The sequence below is a fragment of the Mesocricetus auratus genome, unplaced genomic scaffold (assembly GCF_017639785.1).
Source record: "Mesocricetus auratus isolate SY011 unplaced genomic scaffold, BCM_Maur_2.0 Super-Scaffold_100003, whole genome shotgun sequence".
In the NCBI taxonomy this organism is placed as follows: Eukaryota; Metazoa; Chordata; class Mammalia; order Rodentia; family Cricetidae; genus Mesocricetus; species Mesocricetus auratus.
Window position 1 is genome coordinate 75,892,891 of NW_024429188.1, and position 16,016 is coordinate 75,908,906.

At 37.6% G+C, this 16,016-nt stretch overlaps 1 long non-coding RNA gene across 1 annotated transcript in view; it reads right to left on the reverse strand.

Annotated features, from left to right (window-relative positions):
• Positions 1-8,485: 8,485 nt before the first annotated feature.
• The window catches only part of LOC121140019, a 194,345-nt gene continuing 186,814 nt past the window's right edge, over positions 8,486-16,016 (reverse strand). Inside the window, exons 3-4 of the long non-coding RNA XR_005876842.1 lie at positions 12,167-12,259; positions 8,486-8,582 (exon numbers count right to left, since the gene is read on the reverse strand). This is a non-coding gene — a long non-coding RNA (uncharacterized LOC121140019). The remainder of the gene's footprint in view (positions 8,583-12,166; positions 12,260-16,016) is intronic.

The following is a 16,016-nucleotide window of genomic DNA, read 5'->3' on the forward strand; positions in this document are numbered from 1 at the left end:
TTAAGTTGATTCTTCTCCAGTATTTTGGCTATGGTAAAGAGAAAAATAATTAATAGAGAAAATTGGTACTAAGAAATAGGATCTTGCTTTGAAAATACGGCTAGTTAGTTCTGAGGTCATTAGGATTGCTTCATGTGAGGAATGTAGAACATTCTGAAACTCTGACCTAGAAAAATCACTAGAACAGAAGAAGCTGAGCTTAATGACAAATTCTTGTGAGAGGTAGGAAGACCAGAATGTCGAGAGGCGTAGGGACCCTGCAGGCCTAACTCATGATGCTTCAGGGAGTAAGGACTCTAAAAGAAAATGTGCTGGAAGCAAAGAAAACGAGTCTGTCTGCATTCTACCTGTGTCCCGAGATCTTTAAAGTCAAAAGTAATGAACCAGTTTGTTTGGAAGAGGAACCCTCAAGAGAGGACATTCAGACCGTGACACAATTACTGTTCACCTCTTTCATGCAGGTCTGCAGTGAGCAAGAGCAGCAAGTGGAGAAACGTAAGAAAAATGTAGTTTTTCAAGGAAAGGGGCAAGCAAGAGCTTAAAAGTGTAGACAAGATGAATGGAAATGTAGATGTAATTGTGCATTAAATAGAAACCTGGTGTTCTATATTGCAGTAAAGGTACTCTGAGAATAAGGCCTCACTTATTAAGGGCTCCTACATGTATGTGTAAAGGTGAATTCATTTGAAGGGAGGAAACCTAATCAGATGCTGCTGAAGGAATTTCCTGTTGGAAAACAGCTGCCTATGGAAGTGTTTCTCCAGGGTCAGCAAACAGAAGCAAATTGAAGGAAGATGTAATTGGACAGGCTCAATCTCAGGTTGGCAGTGTAACTTTTTAGTATCATCCATGTGAGACTTGTTCCATTGAACGAGAGATGCTAAGAGTAAGGCAATCAAAGTTCCTGATGGCTACTGAGGCAAGGCAATGTGTGGCAGGGCTGGAGTTCCTACAAGGACATCCTGAGAGGCCACTGTGTGAAGCTCCGAAAGTGAAGCTCATGTTACAAGGGAGATACCAAGGATTCCAGGACCATGAGACAGCCATCAAAGGCAACTCCAGGCATGAAGGCAAGTGAACCCAAGAGAGAGACAACATGTGCTCCAGGAAGCAGATCTCTAACAATGGAGCTACTGACACAAGCCTGAGGGAGCTCAGATGCTTTATCACATACTGTGGATGCCAGACATCCAAGATTTGGTGTTTTGTCTTCCTATCTTTCCTTACCCATATTCCTTCTCGAATTAGAATGTCTACTGTGTACTGTTGTACACTTGAAATATATAATTATTTTAAATTTTGTAGGAAGCCACAAATAGGAGACTGCCTTGGGTCTCATAAGAGGCTGGGACATTGAACTTTTAACAGTGTTAGAAATGGTAGCGACTAAGAGGACTTTTAGGGACAGACTAAATATATTTTGCACTATGATATGAAGACGAGACTTTGGGAGTCAGCAATAGAATGCTATTATGTAAAAACATGGTTGTCCATTGGAAAAGGGGTTGACTTATGATGGGTAATCTTTATTGTTCCCTTGATGGGATTTTTAATCACTGTAAAACACACCTACAAGTTTTTGAGAGTGCTTCCAAAATAGTTTGCCTGAAGAGAGAAGGTTTTCTACCTTTAGTGTAGATGGTTCCATGGTCTTGGGTCCCAGACTGAATAAAGGAAAAAATGAACTGAACACTAGCATTCATATATCTCTGCTTCCTGTGAACACAGTGTGAGCAGTTGCTTCCCATTACCACCAGTATGGTTTCCCTGTCAGAATGAACTGTGTCCTCCAGAATTATGAGCTAAAAATAAAGTCTTCCATCTTAAAGTTGTTTCTTTTCCAGGTGTTTTGGTCTCAGCAGTGAGAAAAGTAATTAATACAGGAGACTGTAAATAGCCAAGGATAAGGAACTATGGTGCCTGATCTCTGCAAGTGTTCCAAGGAGTGGCCAAGCATTACAACCCAGGGAGCTGAGACACTCTTGGCTTAAGAGCTGCAATAGTAGTTATTAGAAGACAGAGGTTCTTAACCTGGGGGTTGCAGCCCCTTGTTGGGGGAGCGCATATCAGATATCCTGCATACCAGATATTTACATTATGATTCATAACTAGCAAAATTACAGGTAGGAAGTAGCAACAAAATAATCTTATGGCTGGGGGTCAGCACCACACGAGGAACTGTACTAAATGTCGCAGCACTAGGCAGGTTGAGAAGCACTGATGTAAGGAGTGCAGACTCCAGTATCTCACAGCCATTCAGGAGCTATATTTGTAGCAAACACTGCTTGCTGCTGCTTTCTGATGCTGCTCCTGGCTCCCTGCTGCTAGAATTTGAGGATTAAAATTGTTGCCAAATGCTAAGGTTCCTGTGGTTAAAGCCCAGAGCAATAAACCTCCAACTTTCTTGCCTAGAGCCATAAATCTCTGCCTGCTAAAACCTAGGACAACAGGCCCCTGGATCGCCTTGCTTGGAGCTGTAAGTAATTAGGCTATGTGTGCTCAAAGGCAAGGGACAGCCAACACTAGAAGAGCTTGTCCTCGCCTACTCATGATCTCTATCACAGTTGAGCAGAAGGATTCCGGCAGCTGACTGCTGCTAATTCCATTGTTTCTGATGCTTCCTTTTTTTTTCTTCTATCCTTCTGTGTGAAAAGTGACAAAGACTGTCTTTCCCAGATTCCCCTGGCAGCTCTATGTTAGGTTATCTCCATGGGAGATTTAATCATTGAGAGATTGGAAGGTGGCAGAAAGAGAAAACAATTATTTGTGGCTTTACTACAATCCTTGCCCCCATCTCTCTGTCTCTCCCTCTAGTCACCTCTTCTTTCAATGACTTTAAGAACTGTGGCAGCAGGGGCCAGGGAGAATTGGCTCTTCAGCGAGAGTGTGATTTCCTCAGTAGAAACATGATCTGTGTTCCTACTCAGGGAGAAATGCACTAGCTGTGGTGGGAAGTCATAATGCTCTGGCAGATGAGACATGTGCGTAGTCCTGACTGACTCTCAGAGAAGCAGTGGAAGCTCATGTTTGCATTCCCGCAACTTTAGGAATCTTGTGTGCTTTGTTTCTAAGGACAGTAACATCTATATTTCCTCACACATATGAGTGTAGATGGATAAGAATGTGTCTTAAAATAGATTAAAAAAGAGAATATATTGGTCTTAGGATGTTAGGATACACTTCTCACAGCTCCTTATTTATGCAGTCTAAGTTTGGGGCCTCCTCTCTTTTATCCATTCTCACTTGTACTTCATTCTCATTGACCATTCCCTTCTTTGATAACAACATAGCTTTGTGGGTTCTTCCTTTGTGCCTTGTTCTTACTCCAGTGTCCTTAAGTAGTGCCCATTCAAAACTTCATGTTTTAGGAGAAAAAGATGAGGTGCTAAAGATGAGATAATAAGCAAGACATAACCCAAAGGCCTAATAAAAAAAACTCTGCCTGGGAATAAGGAACTAAAGCAAACCAATGATGTAAGGATTTCACCAGATTGTAGAGAATCCATGCTAAATTTCTAGTCTATATACATATACACCAGTGGGCCACAAATAATCTAAAACTACCTTATAGATTATTTGGACCTTATTTTCCTTTCTTTCCATCTGTGTTATGTCTTCATTTGATGCTTATATATACCTACAAAAGTTACTACCACATACCCTCTTATACTTCCTTTAAGCATAACTTCATATATCATAGTATTAGCTTTCCTTATACTTACTTCTTTTGCAAATTTTACTTGAAATTCATACATGACTGATTTTCATGTGGACAACAGTATTGATTTAGTTGCTTCTATCAACTCTAAGAAATAAGTATTAAGAGGAGTCACATATTAAACAAGATGAAACCAGTTTGGAACAATCATGGAACTTAAGATGGCACAACTAGGGACAGAGTGGGAAGTAAGCTGTGACTATCTGACCGTGTGTTGTAAGGAGGATAGCGCGTATGTCAAAACCTGAGCTGAAGGCCTTGTGAACAGGTTCCTGTATATCTGCGCTGGAAAATCATGGCAGCATCTATTCAAATTAAATAAAGAAAATAACTGGTGTAGCCTGACCCTCCTGTTATGAGTCCTCCAGGGAATATCATATGGTTCCTTCTTGCTTTAGAATCCCCAAGATGAACATGTTTGTCAATTGCCAATGCACTGCGATATTTGCACTTGTTAGGTTTTCAGCAATGTTAGTTATACTTAAAAGTAAATTTGTGCTATAAAATAGTACCTCAGAGCAGTCTAACCCATAGGAATATTGCCCACTGGTAAAGTATGAGTTTTTGTATCAATATAGAAGGACAAAACTAGTAAATGTGACAAATTCAAAGTTTATCCCAATGAACATGTGTTGGAGAATTCTGCTGTCCTCACTGGGAGCACTATTCCTTCTCCCACTGCTCATACATATTAGACAGAGATTTACTGGCTCCATTTGGCTCTGGAAGTGACACACTGACCAGCTGAATTTTCTTGGTTTCTAGGAGCTTAATAGCACATTTTTCTTGTTCTTGCACTTCAGGTGGGCTCATATTTAGCCAGTGCACATTTTATTCTTTCTATTCTTTGTTTAGAGCCAGTGTTAGCTATTGGTTGGGGCCTGTACTTAGGGTTTATTATAAAACCTGAGAAATTTTTTCTTTAGATAAATTTACCTTCAGCAGTGTCATACTTATTATTTCAGTAGCACAGGGATGCACACCTGCATGCACAAATTTCAAACAGTAACCCAGAGGAGAAAGCATTGAAATATTGAAATAGAATGACTAGAAATTTGGAGACTAGGAATGTTTACTACAACATGCACACAGGCACACACGCACGCACATGCACCCACACTTCAAAGAATATTCCAGAACAGAAAGGATGTTGAAATATTGAAATAGAATGACTAGAAATTTGGATGCTAGGAATGTTCACTACAACACACACACACACACACACACACGCTTACACACACGCACGCATGCACACTTCAAAGAGTATTACAGAACAGAAAGGATGTTGAAATATTGAAATAGTGACTAGAAACTTGGAGACTAGGAATGCTTACATTAAAAGGTAAATTTTTGTACTAATTAAGAAGTCATCTGTTCACAAAGTCTTGAACACATAGTGTTCTTGGCAAGTGCAACTACAGAAGATTTGGTAGTACAGTGCGTGCAGACTATCAGATAAAAACAGTGCAGTCAAGTAGCAAATGGTAAGGCTTGCGATAAAAAATTTTCATCTACAAGATTACTGTGTAATGGGAATACCTTAAAAAAAGCATGAAAGAAAGCTGATAGAGGTTAGAGGCAGAGCAGGGGGTGGGGAGTTGTTTTCAAGGATGCAGAAGACAAAGTCTGCAAATTCCTTAGTTTAGCCACCTTTTTCTTTTGACCTCTTTCCCTCTGAAGCATTTAAAGTTATTGTTTGATTGAACATTAAAGAATTACATATATGGGGCTACGTAGTCATGGACTCACTTTTATTGTTATTAGAGCTATGATTACTGGCAAAGTTTGTACTTACTCATTTTATATCATTGTTTTATATTGTACCTCAGTGTTCAACACCTAGAACAAATTTCCAAGTGAAATGACCAAGTAGATCAATCCTGTTTATTTTAAGACAGGGTCTCTCTATGGTACCCAGGCTGCTCCAGGGTAGTCTCCTTCCTGATCTGATATCTGATCTCTCTCTCTCTCTCTCTCTCTCTCTCTCTCTCTCTCTCTCTCTCTCTCTCTCTCTCTGTGTGTGTGTGTGTGTGTGTGTGTGTTATTGAGAGGTATTTTGCTATATAGGTCAGTGTGATATGGAACTTGATATGAAGCCCTTGTCCTGGAACTCAACATATTCCAGCTTCAGCCTCTTGAATACTGATATTAGCAGTGTACCACTATACCCAACTACTAAATCAATCTCACTGATAACAAATTAATTTGTCCATTCATCTAGATATTTAGATTATACTCTGTTCCTGTATACCCTGGATGAAATATTTATTAACATAATCTATTAAATATACACAAACCCTATTGTAGTATTACTAAACCTTTTTGTGATTAAACTATCACACCCAGATATCATTGTATTTTTGTTTTAAAAATTTTAAATTACTACATACAGTGAAATACTTATGACATACACACACATATGTCATTTTAGTTTATTTCCCCTCCATTTTTCTCCCCATGTCCCCGTGCCTCCCTGTGTCCCTATGCCTCCTATCTCCATCTATTCCTCTCCTAATTCACCTTCTTCCACTTTTATATCCAATTCATTCTATTACCATCCCCATACCATTTAAATTCTCTTCTTTTCCCTTTCAGGTTTCCTGGCCTCTATTCACTGCTGTTGGGAGGCAGCCAATAAGGAAATAAATATGGATGTTTCTAAAAAATGAATATAGAATTGTCATAATACCTAGCTCTACCACTCCTAAGCATAAAAGACACAGATAAACTAGCACACACAGTTTTTATTGGTGCTCTATTCATAACAACAAAGAAATGGAATCAACTTAGAGGTCCATCAACTGATGAGTGGACAATGAAAACATGATACATAGGAAGGATGGGATTTTATCTAACCATAATGAAAAATGAAAAAAATGACCTTTTCAAGTTCATTGATGGGACTGATAAAATACCTCATTAAGTGAAGTAATATTTTTGACACCAGGTCTCATGTAGCCCAGGCTGTCATCAACTTGTAATGTACCTAAGGACAGACATGAATATCTGATCCTTCTGCCTTAGTCTCCAAGATGCTTGATTATTCCAGATATGTTCTATGTGGTTTCTGTTAGATTCTCCTTCTCTAAGGCAAGAAAATGCAAATCAAGCCATTTCCTTCTGATTGTTTTCTAGTCCCATTACTATGGCATGACAATCCCATTCTTTTGGGTGCATTTATAGTCTTCCCATCTTCTGTATATGAGGCATTTGGCAAGGAAGGGGGAAGACAAGGTCTCATTCTGTAGATCACACAGAGGTAGCTGTGGCTGCCCTTAAACTCTGCCTCCTGAGTACTGAGGTTGCACATGGGAACAACCCCCTGGTTTAAGAGATGCTCTTTGATTCTTGTAAAGCAGAATAGTTTCCTGGGAGACCTTTTAAAAAGCCTCACTAACTATAGTTCTTATTTTTGGTAATAGGTATGTTAATTGGGACTAAGTAATTTTAATTGTACATGTAGCTTTTCTGTTTTTGTTCAGTCCGAGGTATTTATTGACTTCCTGGTATGTAAAATACTGCATTTATTACTAGGGACAGTCCTTCTTCTCATGGACTTACAGTCTAAGAGGAAAATATGACCTTCATCAAATAATCACATGAATTTAAAATTGCGGCTGTATGGAATAAAGATACCAAATGGGCCACAGCCTGAAAAAAAGATTAATAACTATAATAAAGAATTCCTATACATGAACCAATAAAAACACTGACAAATAAACCAATGGCTAACTTAGAAAAAAGTAAAGCCAAATGTCCAATAAACAAAGTATGTTTAAGTATGTTTTTGTCTCCCTGATTTGTAAACAGAGAATTGCACATTAAAACTCTGAAATGCCATTTCACACCCATTAGCTTGGCAACAACTTTAAAGTTTGACATTAGCAAGTGTTGAAGATATGGAACATGGGGGGACCCTCATATGAGGCATGGAACTGTGCACTGGTACAACCTCTTTGAAAACTCACTGAGCCATAGCCAGCAATGGTGCCACTTCCCATGTCAAGAGCCCAATTCCACACCTGAGTATATACCCTGAAGTCTTCCATACCAAGGAATGGGATTTATTTATTTTTTAAGGTTTCATAGTGTTCCATTTATTTTTCCTTTTATTGAAGAGATTCTTTTCTCATATAATATTTCACGATTATGATTTCTGTAGTAATTAAAAAAGGAAAAGACAATTTCCCTTCCCTCTACTCTTTCCAGTTCTTTCCTACATCCCCTCCCATCCAGCTACTCCATTTATATCTCTCATTAGAAAACAGACTTCTGCCGGGCAGTGGTGACGCACGCCTTTAATCCCAGCACTCGGGAGGCAGAGGCAGGCAGATCTCTGTGAGTTCGAGACCAGCCTGGACTACTAAGTGAGTTCCAGGAAAGCCTCCAAAGCCACAGAGAAACCCTGTCTCGAAAAACCAAAAACAAAAAAACAAAAAACAAAAAAGAAAACAGACTTCTAAGGGCTTTTAATATATAATATATCCTGATTATGGTTTCCCTTCCCTCTACACCTTCCAATTCCTCCCTGCATCCCCTCCAATCTTGATCTATCCTCTTTCTATCTCTCAACAGAAAACAAACAGGCATGACTGGTTTAGACTAAAACCAATTTAAGGAGAACAAGTCCACCCCTGACACTGACTGGAGCACCAGGACCCACAGGCTGGATGACCCAGAGACCTATAATAGAACAAAACACAACTGGAGAAAAAAGTCAATGTAATGAATAACATCTAATGATATTCTGCCATACTCATAGATTGGTACTTACCCCAGTTGTCAGCAGAGAGACTTCATCCAGTAACTGGCAGAAACAAATGCAGAGATCCACAGCCAAACATTAGGACAAGCTTGGGAAATCCTGTTGAAAAGAGGGAAGGATTGTAGGAACCTGAGAGGTTAAGGACACCACAAGAAAACCCACAGAATCAACTAACCTGGGTTCATAGGAACTCACAGAGACTGAACCATAAACCAGGAAGCCTGCGTGGGACTAACCTAGGCACTCTGCATATATTACAGTTGTGTAGTTGGTCTACTTGCACGACTCCTAACAATGGGAGCAGGGTCTGTCCCTATTGCTTTGGCTGGCTTTGGAGAACCTACTCTTCATACTGGGTTGCCTTGCTCAGCCTTAATACAAGGGGAGGTGTTTAGTCTTATTGCAACTTGATATGCCATATTTTGTTGATATCCATGGGAGGCCTGCCCCATTCTGAACAGAAATGGAGGAGGAATAGATTGGGGGGAGTTAGAGGGGAAGTGGAGGGAGGGAATGGTAGAAAAAGAGGGAGGGGAAACTGCGGTCAGGCTGTAAAATAAATAAATTAATTATTCTTCTAAAGAATAATAATAAAATACATAATGTAATAATATAAAGCAAGAACCTAACATATCAGAATAGGATAATACAAATATATAAAAGGAAAAGACACTAAGAAAAGGCACAAGAAACAGACATAGATGTAGAGACCCACATATGTAGTCTTTCTGAGTCAAGTTGTTAGTTCACCTGTGTAATGCCATCATTTGAGAAACTGATTAGAAGGATTGTTGTGACTTCTAAATGTGCCTGTGCTACATAGTATGTTCCAGGATAGCCTGGGACACATAGAGACATATGGAGATATTGATATGGTTGCAGCAAATAATTCTGACTTCAGGTATTATTTGGAATATTTTTAACTCTTAAGGTAAGTATTACACCTACATATATTTTATTGAAGTAGGAACTAAGATACATGACAGTTAACTAAATCACTTAAAATTGCACAATTAAGTGGCAGAGATGAGAAGCAAATTTGTATTGATTAGAATGTCTATAATATTTAAAATAATAAAATAGGTAACCTGCCTCTCACATGGTTCACTGGTAACATAAAAGCAAAGCCAAGCAATGGGATTAATAGATAGTCTCCTATGTACCTAGTCATCATTATTAAGTTTTCTAGTCTCCTGAAAATTTATATTTTTTACATTAAAAGCTATCAATGTGAAAAAAGAAAATTTTGGCTCTGGATTCTGATGGGCTACTAATAGCATATCTGAGGGTTTTAATGTGGTATATATTAATATTTGGTAACATAAGCCATACAGTATTCTTTCTATAGATTTTCAGGTAATGACTTGAATTTCAGACAACTTAAAGAGTGAGATATTTCTGTTCTCTGTGATTACTGAGAGCTAGAATAAAAAGAAAAATGGGAGAGGGGACATTTCTAAGATAAAAACTTGAACACGGACGTCAGAATCCAGATATAAAATTCAAAATGTAAAACATCCCAGGATGACCGGATAAGAATTACAATTTTATCATTCCTTTCATTTGACCCTCCCTTAGTCTCAAGCAATGAATTCTTGTTCCATCTATCTTGAATTGAAAAACTGACTCCTGTGCAATAGTCTGGGAAAATCTGAATCATGGATACTTTGTTTAATCTGTTTCACTGCCATTCTAAGACTTTTTTAAGTCTTTTTTTTTCTGTGATGCCAACACTTGTCTTGCAGATTGTGACAGGTACCCCAAACTACATAGGTAGATGCAAGACCGACAGGCACAGATTCACTTATTAGAGTGATTAAGTACATGAAAATGGAGAATTGCCTTTCTTGTTGGATGTAAGGCATGAGCAGTAATTGTCATAATTAAACATCAGAATACTTTATGTATTAAACTAACAAATCGCTAAGAGTTTTTAAAATCTTCCCGGAATGTATAATCATAATTATAATTAACAATCATAGGATAGTATTCATATATATTTGCAAAACATGAATAAGAACATGTTTTTATCTATCTTAACAAAACACAGCCACTGAAGCATATGTATACCAATAACCCTTTAGCTATGCAAAGTTGATCTAGTACAAATTGATTTTCTCCTTTTGATTTGATATTTTCTACAACATATAAAAAAGATAGTTGCATTTTATACTTTGAATGGAAGACAAAAATACACTGAAGTATATTTTTCATCTTTCTTTTCATAAGGTAAGAGGAGACTTTTGTATTAATTTCTAGCTATATGGAAGCAGACAATGTTGATTGGAATGCAAGAAACACCTTGACAGTTTTATTGTTCTAAATTAGGGTCAGATTCGAAGGAAGAAAATAAGAGACTATTAGGGGAAAGTGGCTGCTCAAATAAAATCAGAACACAGACACCACAGAGAACAGAAAAGTTATCTATGGCCATATCACCCTGAATGTGAATGACCCTGGAAGTCAAGCAGTGTTGGTCCTGGTTATTGATTGCATGAGAGAATGGAACAGTTTTAGCCATGAACTGTAGTGGCAATATGATATTTAAATAAAAAGCACAGAATGAAGTACAAAAACAAAATTTATCTTTTGTGAATCGAAGAATCTATTTACATCAGTCAGCATTAAACAATATAAATTAAATTTGGTATAGTTAAATTTTTTTCTTTTTTTCTTTTTTCTTTTTTTTTTTGAGACAGTCCTGGAACTTGTTTTGTTTACCAGACCAGCCTCTGCATCCCAAGTGCTGGGATTAAAGATGTTCACCACCATGCCCTGCAAGGCATACTGAAAATTTAAACACATGCTATATGTCAAATATTTCACTCTAATGATGGAAAAATAAAAAATAAACTATATATTTGCATTATATATTGTACATTCTAAGATTGTTTTTCCCTTTAAGTGTAAGCCTCTCTATTCCATCGTTTTTTGAAATATACTGTACATTAATATATTATATGTATGTATTTAAACATATAGACACATATAAACAGATGCACTTAAACACATATTAAAGAAAAGTGTAAGTATAATTTTTTAACTAACTTATTTTTATGTGTATGAGTGTTTTGCCTAAATGTATATCTGTGTATTACATATGTATCTGGTACCTGTGGATACCAGAAAAGATGATCAGTTCTCCTATGATTGGAGTTACAGATGGTTGTGAGCCACCATGTGGGTGCTAGAAACTGAACCTGAGTCCTCTGGAAGAACACCAAGTGTTCTTAACTGCCGAACCATCTCTCTAGTCCATAAACATATATTTGAAACTATTATTAATCTCTTAATATATTAAAAGGTGATTCACATACAATATTGATTTTATCATTTTAACTTGAATTTCTAAAAATGCTGTTACTAAGCATGTAGATATGATTGTTTTCATGAAACTTGATATGCTTCACATTATGTGTTTATTGGTTTTTACACTTTTAGGAATTTTCTAGATACAAAAATGTTTACTTTATACTCAAAGTCTTAAATTTATTTGAAGAACTCAGAAATTAAACTAAGTCAGATATTAAGGAAAAAAAGAATCAGCAGTAAAACCTGAGCTTTATAATGTGACAGTACAAATAGATTAACTTTACACCTATATACCTTTTTGTATTGTTTGAAAATTTTAAGAAACAAATCTTTGTCAAAACTTGTCATATTGTGGTTTAATTAATCCTTACCTGAATACTTGAATATGTTATCCTTTCTGACAGTGAGCTCAGCATATAGGAAATTTATTCTTTTTTCTGATGATCATCCCAAACCTTGCAAATCTAGAAGACAATTGAGAAGACTTATGTAGACTATAAGGACTATATTTCCATACATTTACTTTGCACCATTCTAAAGAATTTTGACATGCATCCCCAAATAATTTGACTTCTAGCAAATATATAATTGTATAAGAATAGTAGTGAAATTTTATTATATACATTTAAACATTCATAAATTGAAGTTTATAAAACAAATATGAAAGAAAATAAAATAAACTTAGAATGTTCATTTCTTATGTTCTGTGGTATGCTCTTATGTTTCCTCTGGAGCCACAGACCTTTCTTTAGTGGAGACCATTTGTTTTCTCTCATGTACAAATGTCCTTTTTCTTCTGAAAGCTTTACGCTGTTTTTGGTTTACTTCTCTGATGTTTTGTTTTTAGCAATGATATCCAAACATTTTCAGAAATGTTGGTCACAACGTAAGTGATATCTGGCATCACTGTGTGAACCTGATATTGTTTTCCTTACTAATATTTGTATTTACATTATTACATGTTTTGTCATATTTGTGTTTAATTAGTTTTTAAAACACTTTTAATTTAAAAGAAAAATATTATCAATAACAGCTTTAAAACAAGGCAACTCTAGAAAAGAGCCTTTTTGTTATAAATAGCGTTGTTCTTCAAGATCTTGTGATTTTCAATAACAAATTTTATCGGATCTCCTCCATTCTTAGTCAACAACATTTCTTAGCATTATGTCCTTGATATGCATTAGAAGAACTGCTTTGAGACTTTCCCAGATTTCCACTCACAGAAACCATTTCTTAAATTTCGTTTATTATTCTTTCACTTATTTATTTTGGGGCCAGGGAAGGATGCCACTTTCTGCACATGGAGGTCAGAGTATAACCTACAAGAATCAGTGCTCTCTTTTTACTACGTGGATCTTGGGGCTAGAACTCCGGTGGACAGCCTGGTGGCAAGTGCCTTTAGCCACCAAGTTAAATCACCAGCCTGATGGCAACTATTTTATTGAACTGAAGAACTAGGAATCTTTTAATATATATGTGTTCTTTGGAGAACTTCCCGTTAGTAATCATATGAATGCACAAGAAGAATTCAATTTAAAAAGTGCAATGGATACAAGTATATATTTTTTCCCCAATGAATATATGCAAATGACAAATGGGTAGACAAAAAGACACTTAATAGCACTAATATAATCAGCAAGAATAAGAGACACCATAATGGAGGGGGTCATTATAAGTTTTAGGAGAGATCTGGCACTAATGAGATTTCTAGAGATCTACAGGGATGACACCAACTGGCAATCTAAGTGATAGTGGAGAGGCTACCTTAAATGCCCTTCCCCGATAATGAGATTGATGACCACCTTAAAAGCCATCCTAGAGCCTTCATCCAGTGGCTGATGGAAGCAGAGGCAGATACCCACAGATAAACACTGATTTGAACTCCTAGAACCCAGTGACAGAGAGGGAGGAGTGATGAGCAAAGGGGTCAAGACTGGGCACGTGAAACCCACAGAAACAGCTGACCTGAACAAGGGGGAGCTCTTGGACCCCAGACTGATGGCTGAGAAACCAGTGTGGGACTGATCCAAACTCCCTGAATGTGGGTGTCAGTGAGGAGGCCTCAGCAATCTTTGGGGCCTTGGGTACTAGATCAGTATTTATCCCTGTCATCCGAATGGACTTTGGGAGCCCATTCCAAACGAAGGGATGCTCTCTCAGCCTGCACACATGGGGGAGGGTCAATGCCCTGCCCCAAATGATATGACAACCTTTGGAGATCCCCCATGAAGGGTCTCACCCACCCTGGAGAGTGGAGTGGGGGCTGGGTGGGGGGTTGAGGGTTGGTGGGGGCAGGGGAGGAGGAATGTGAGAGGGAGCTGGGATTGACGTGTGAAGCTAGCTTGTTTCTAATTCAAATAAAAATATGTAAGATTAAAATCACTGATCTAACATCCTTTACCTGCTAAGATGGCCATTACCTAAAATTCAAAAGTTAACAAATGTTGATTCAGAAGAGGGGGACAATTACTATACATGATTGCTAGAAATGTATATTAGTATACTCAATTTAGAAAAAAATGACGTTCCTCAAAAACATGAAATACCATATGATCTAGCAATCTAACTTCTGAGAATATATTCTAAGAAACAATATAATCATTTCAAGGAAATTTATGTGTGCACATGTGCATGTACCACTTATACAGGTTATGGAAGCAAATTGTGCTCTTGGGTGAATAATTTGATAAATATATATACACAATATTGAGTCTTTTAAAAAGGATATCACATTATTTCTAAAAGCATAAATAAATGTGAAGGATATGTTAATAGAAATAAGCCAGACACAGACATGATCTCTCATACGGAATCTTAAAAGGTCAAATTTGGGGACTGGAGAGTTGGTTCACTGGTTGAGCCTACCAAGTGGGTTTGATTCCCAGCACCCACAAGGCATCTCACAATCTTCTGTAAGTGTAGTTCTGGGGAATCTGAAGCCCTCTTCTGATTTCTGCAGGCACCAAATATGCATGTGGTACACATACATACACGCAGAAGAAACTTTCATACTCATAAAATAATAACGTGAGTTCAACCTCTAGGTCCCACAGAGGCAGGAGAAAACTAACTCCCTAAAGCTGTCCACATATGAGCCATGAAAAGGACAAACACACACACACACAACAACAACAATAATAACAAATGTTGCACATGCCTTTAATCCCAGCACCTGGTAGGCAGAGGCTGGCGGGTAACAAGAGAGAGCTCCAGGACAGCCTCCAAAACAATACAGAGAAACCCTATCTCGAAAAACCAAAAAAATGTAATTGAAAACATTTATTATTCATGTCTCTGTGTATGTGTGTGTGTGCGTGCATGTGTGTGTGTGTGTGTGTGACACTAGAGCTACAACCCTATGTGTGGGGCAAGATGACAACTTTGTGAAGTCAATTCTCTCCTGCCTTTATGTGGCTTCTGGGATTGAATTAAACTTGCCATGCTTGTGTTGCAAGCACATTTACCTGCTTAGCAATCTCCCTGGACCTCTAGTGATATATTTCTACTTGTTTCTAAATAGTACATTTTTAAGATAACTTAGTAGGTACATAAAAGTACAATTAGCTAATTGTGATATCAGTAAATGGACTAACACACTAAAGGAAAAGAGTGGAGGGGAAGGGAAATTGCAGAATCTTCTTTGTTGTGAGAGAGTGACACAGGACTAATGACATCTCATTGCTAAACAAAAGCATCTACCAGTCTAAAGACTGCTCTGAACGTTCTCTCTCTCTCTCTCTCTCTCTCTCTCTCTCTCTCTCTCTCTCTCTCTCTGGTTTTTAGAGACAGGGTTTCTCTGTGGCTTTGGAGGCTGTCCTGGTACTAACTCTTGTAACCCTTGGTAGACCAGGTTAGTCTCGAACTCACAGAGATCCACCTGTATCTGCCTCCCCAGTGCTGGGATTAAAGGCGTGCACCACCACCGCCAGGCAGTTTTGTCTTAATGAAATGCAAAAGCAAGCTTAGTAGTATTTTGGTTTATCTGATGGCTTGTACTGGAAATCACATCTCCATTTCTGGGTGATCATTGAATTTGGCTTCTTATGGTCTTACAACATTTGGTTGCTCTTTTGAAAGTGTTTTACTGTGTAGCATGTTGGGCTTCCCTAATGAAATGGTTGATAACAAAATATATACCACCATGCCTCAGCGAGTCTTATAATTAATTTTATATATTTGATTGAAAATAAAATTTTCATACAATATAGTCTGATCAGTTAC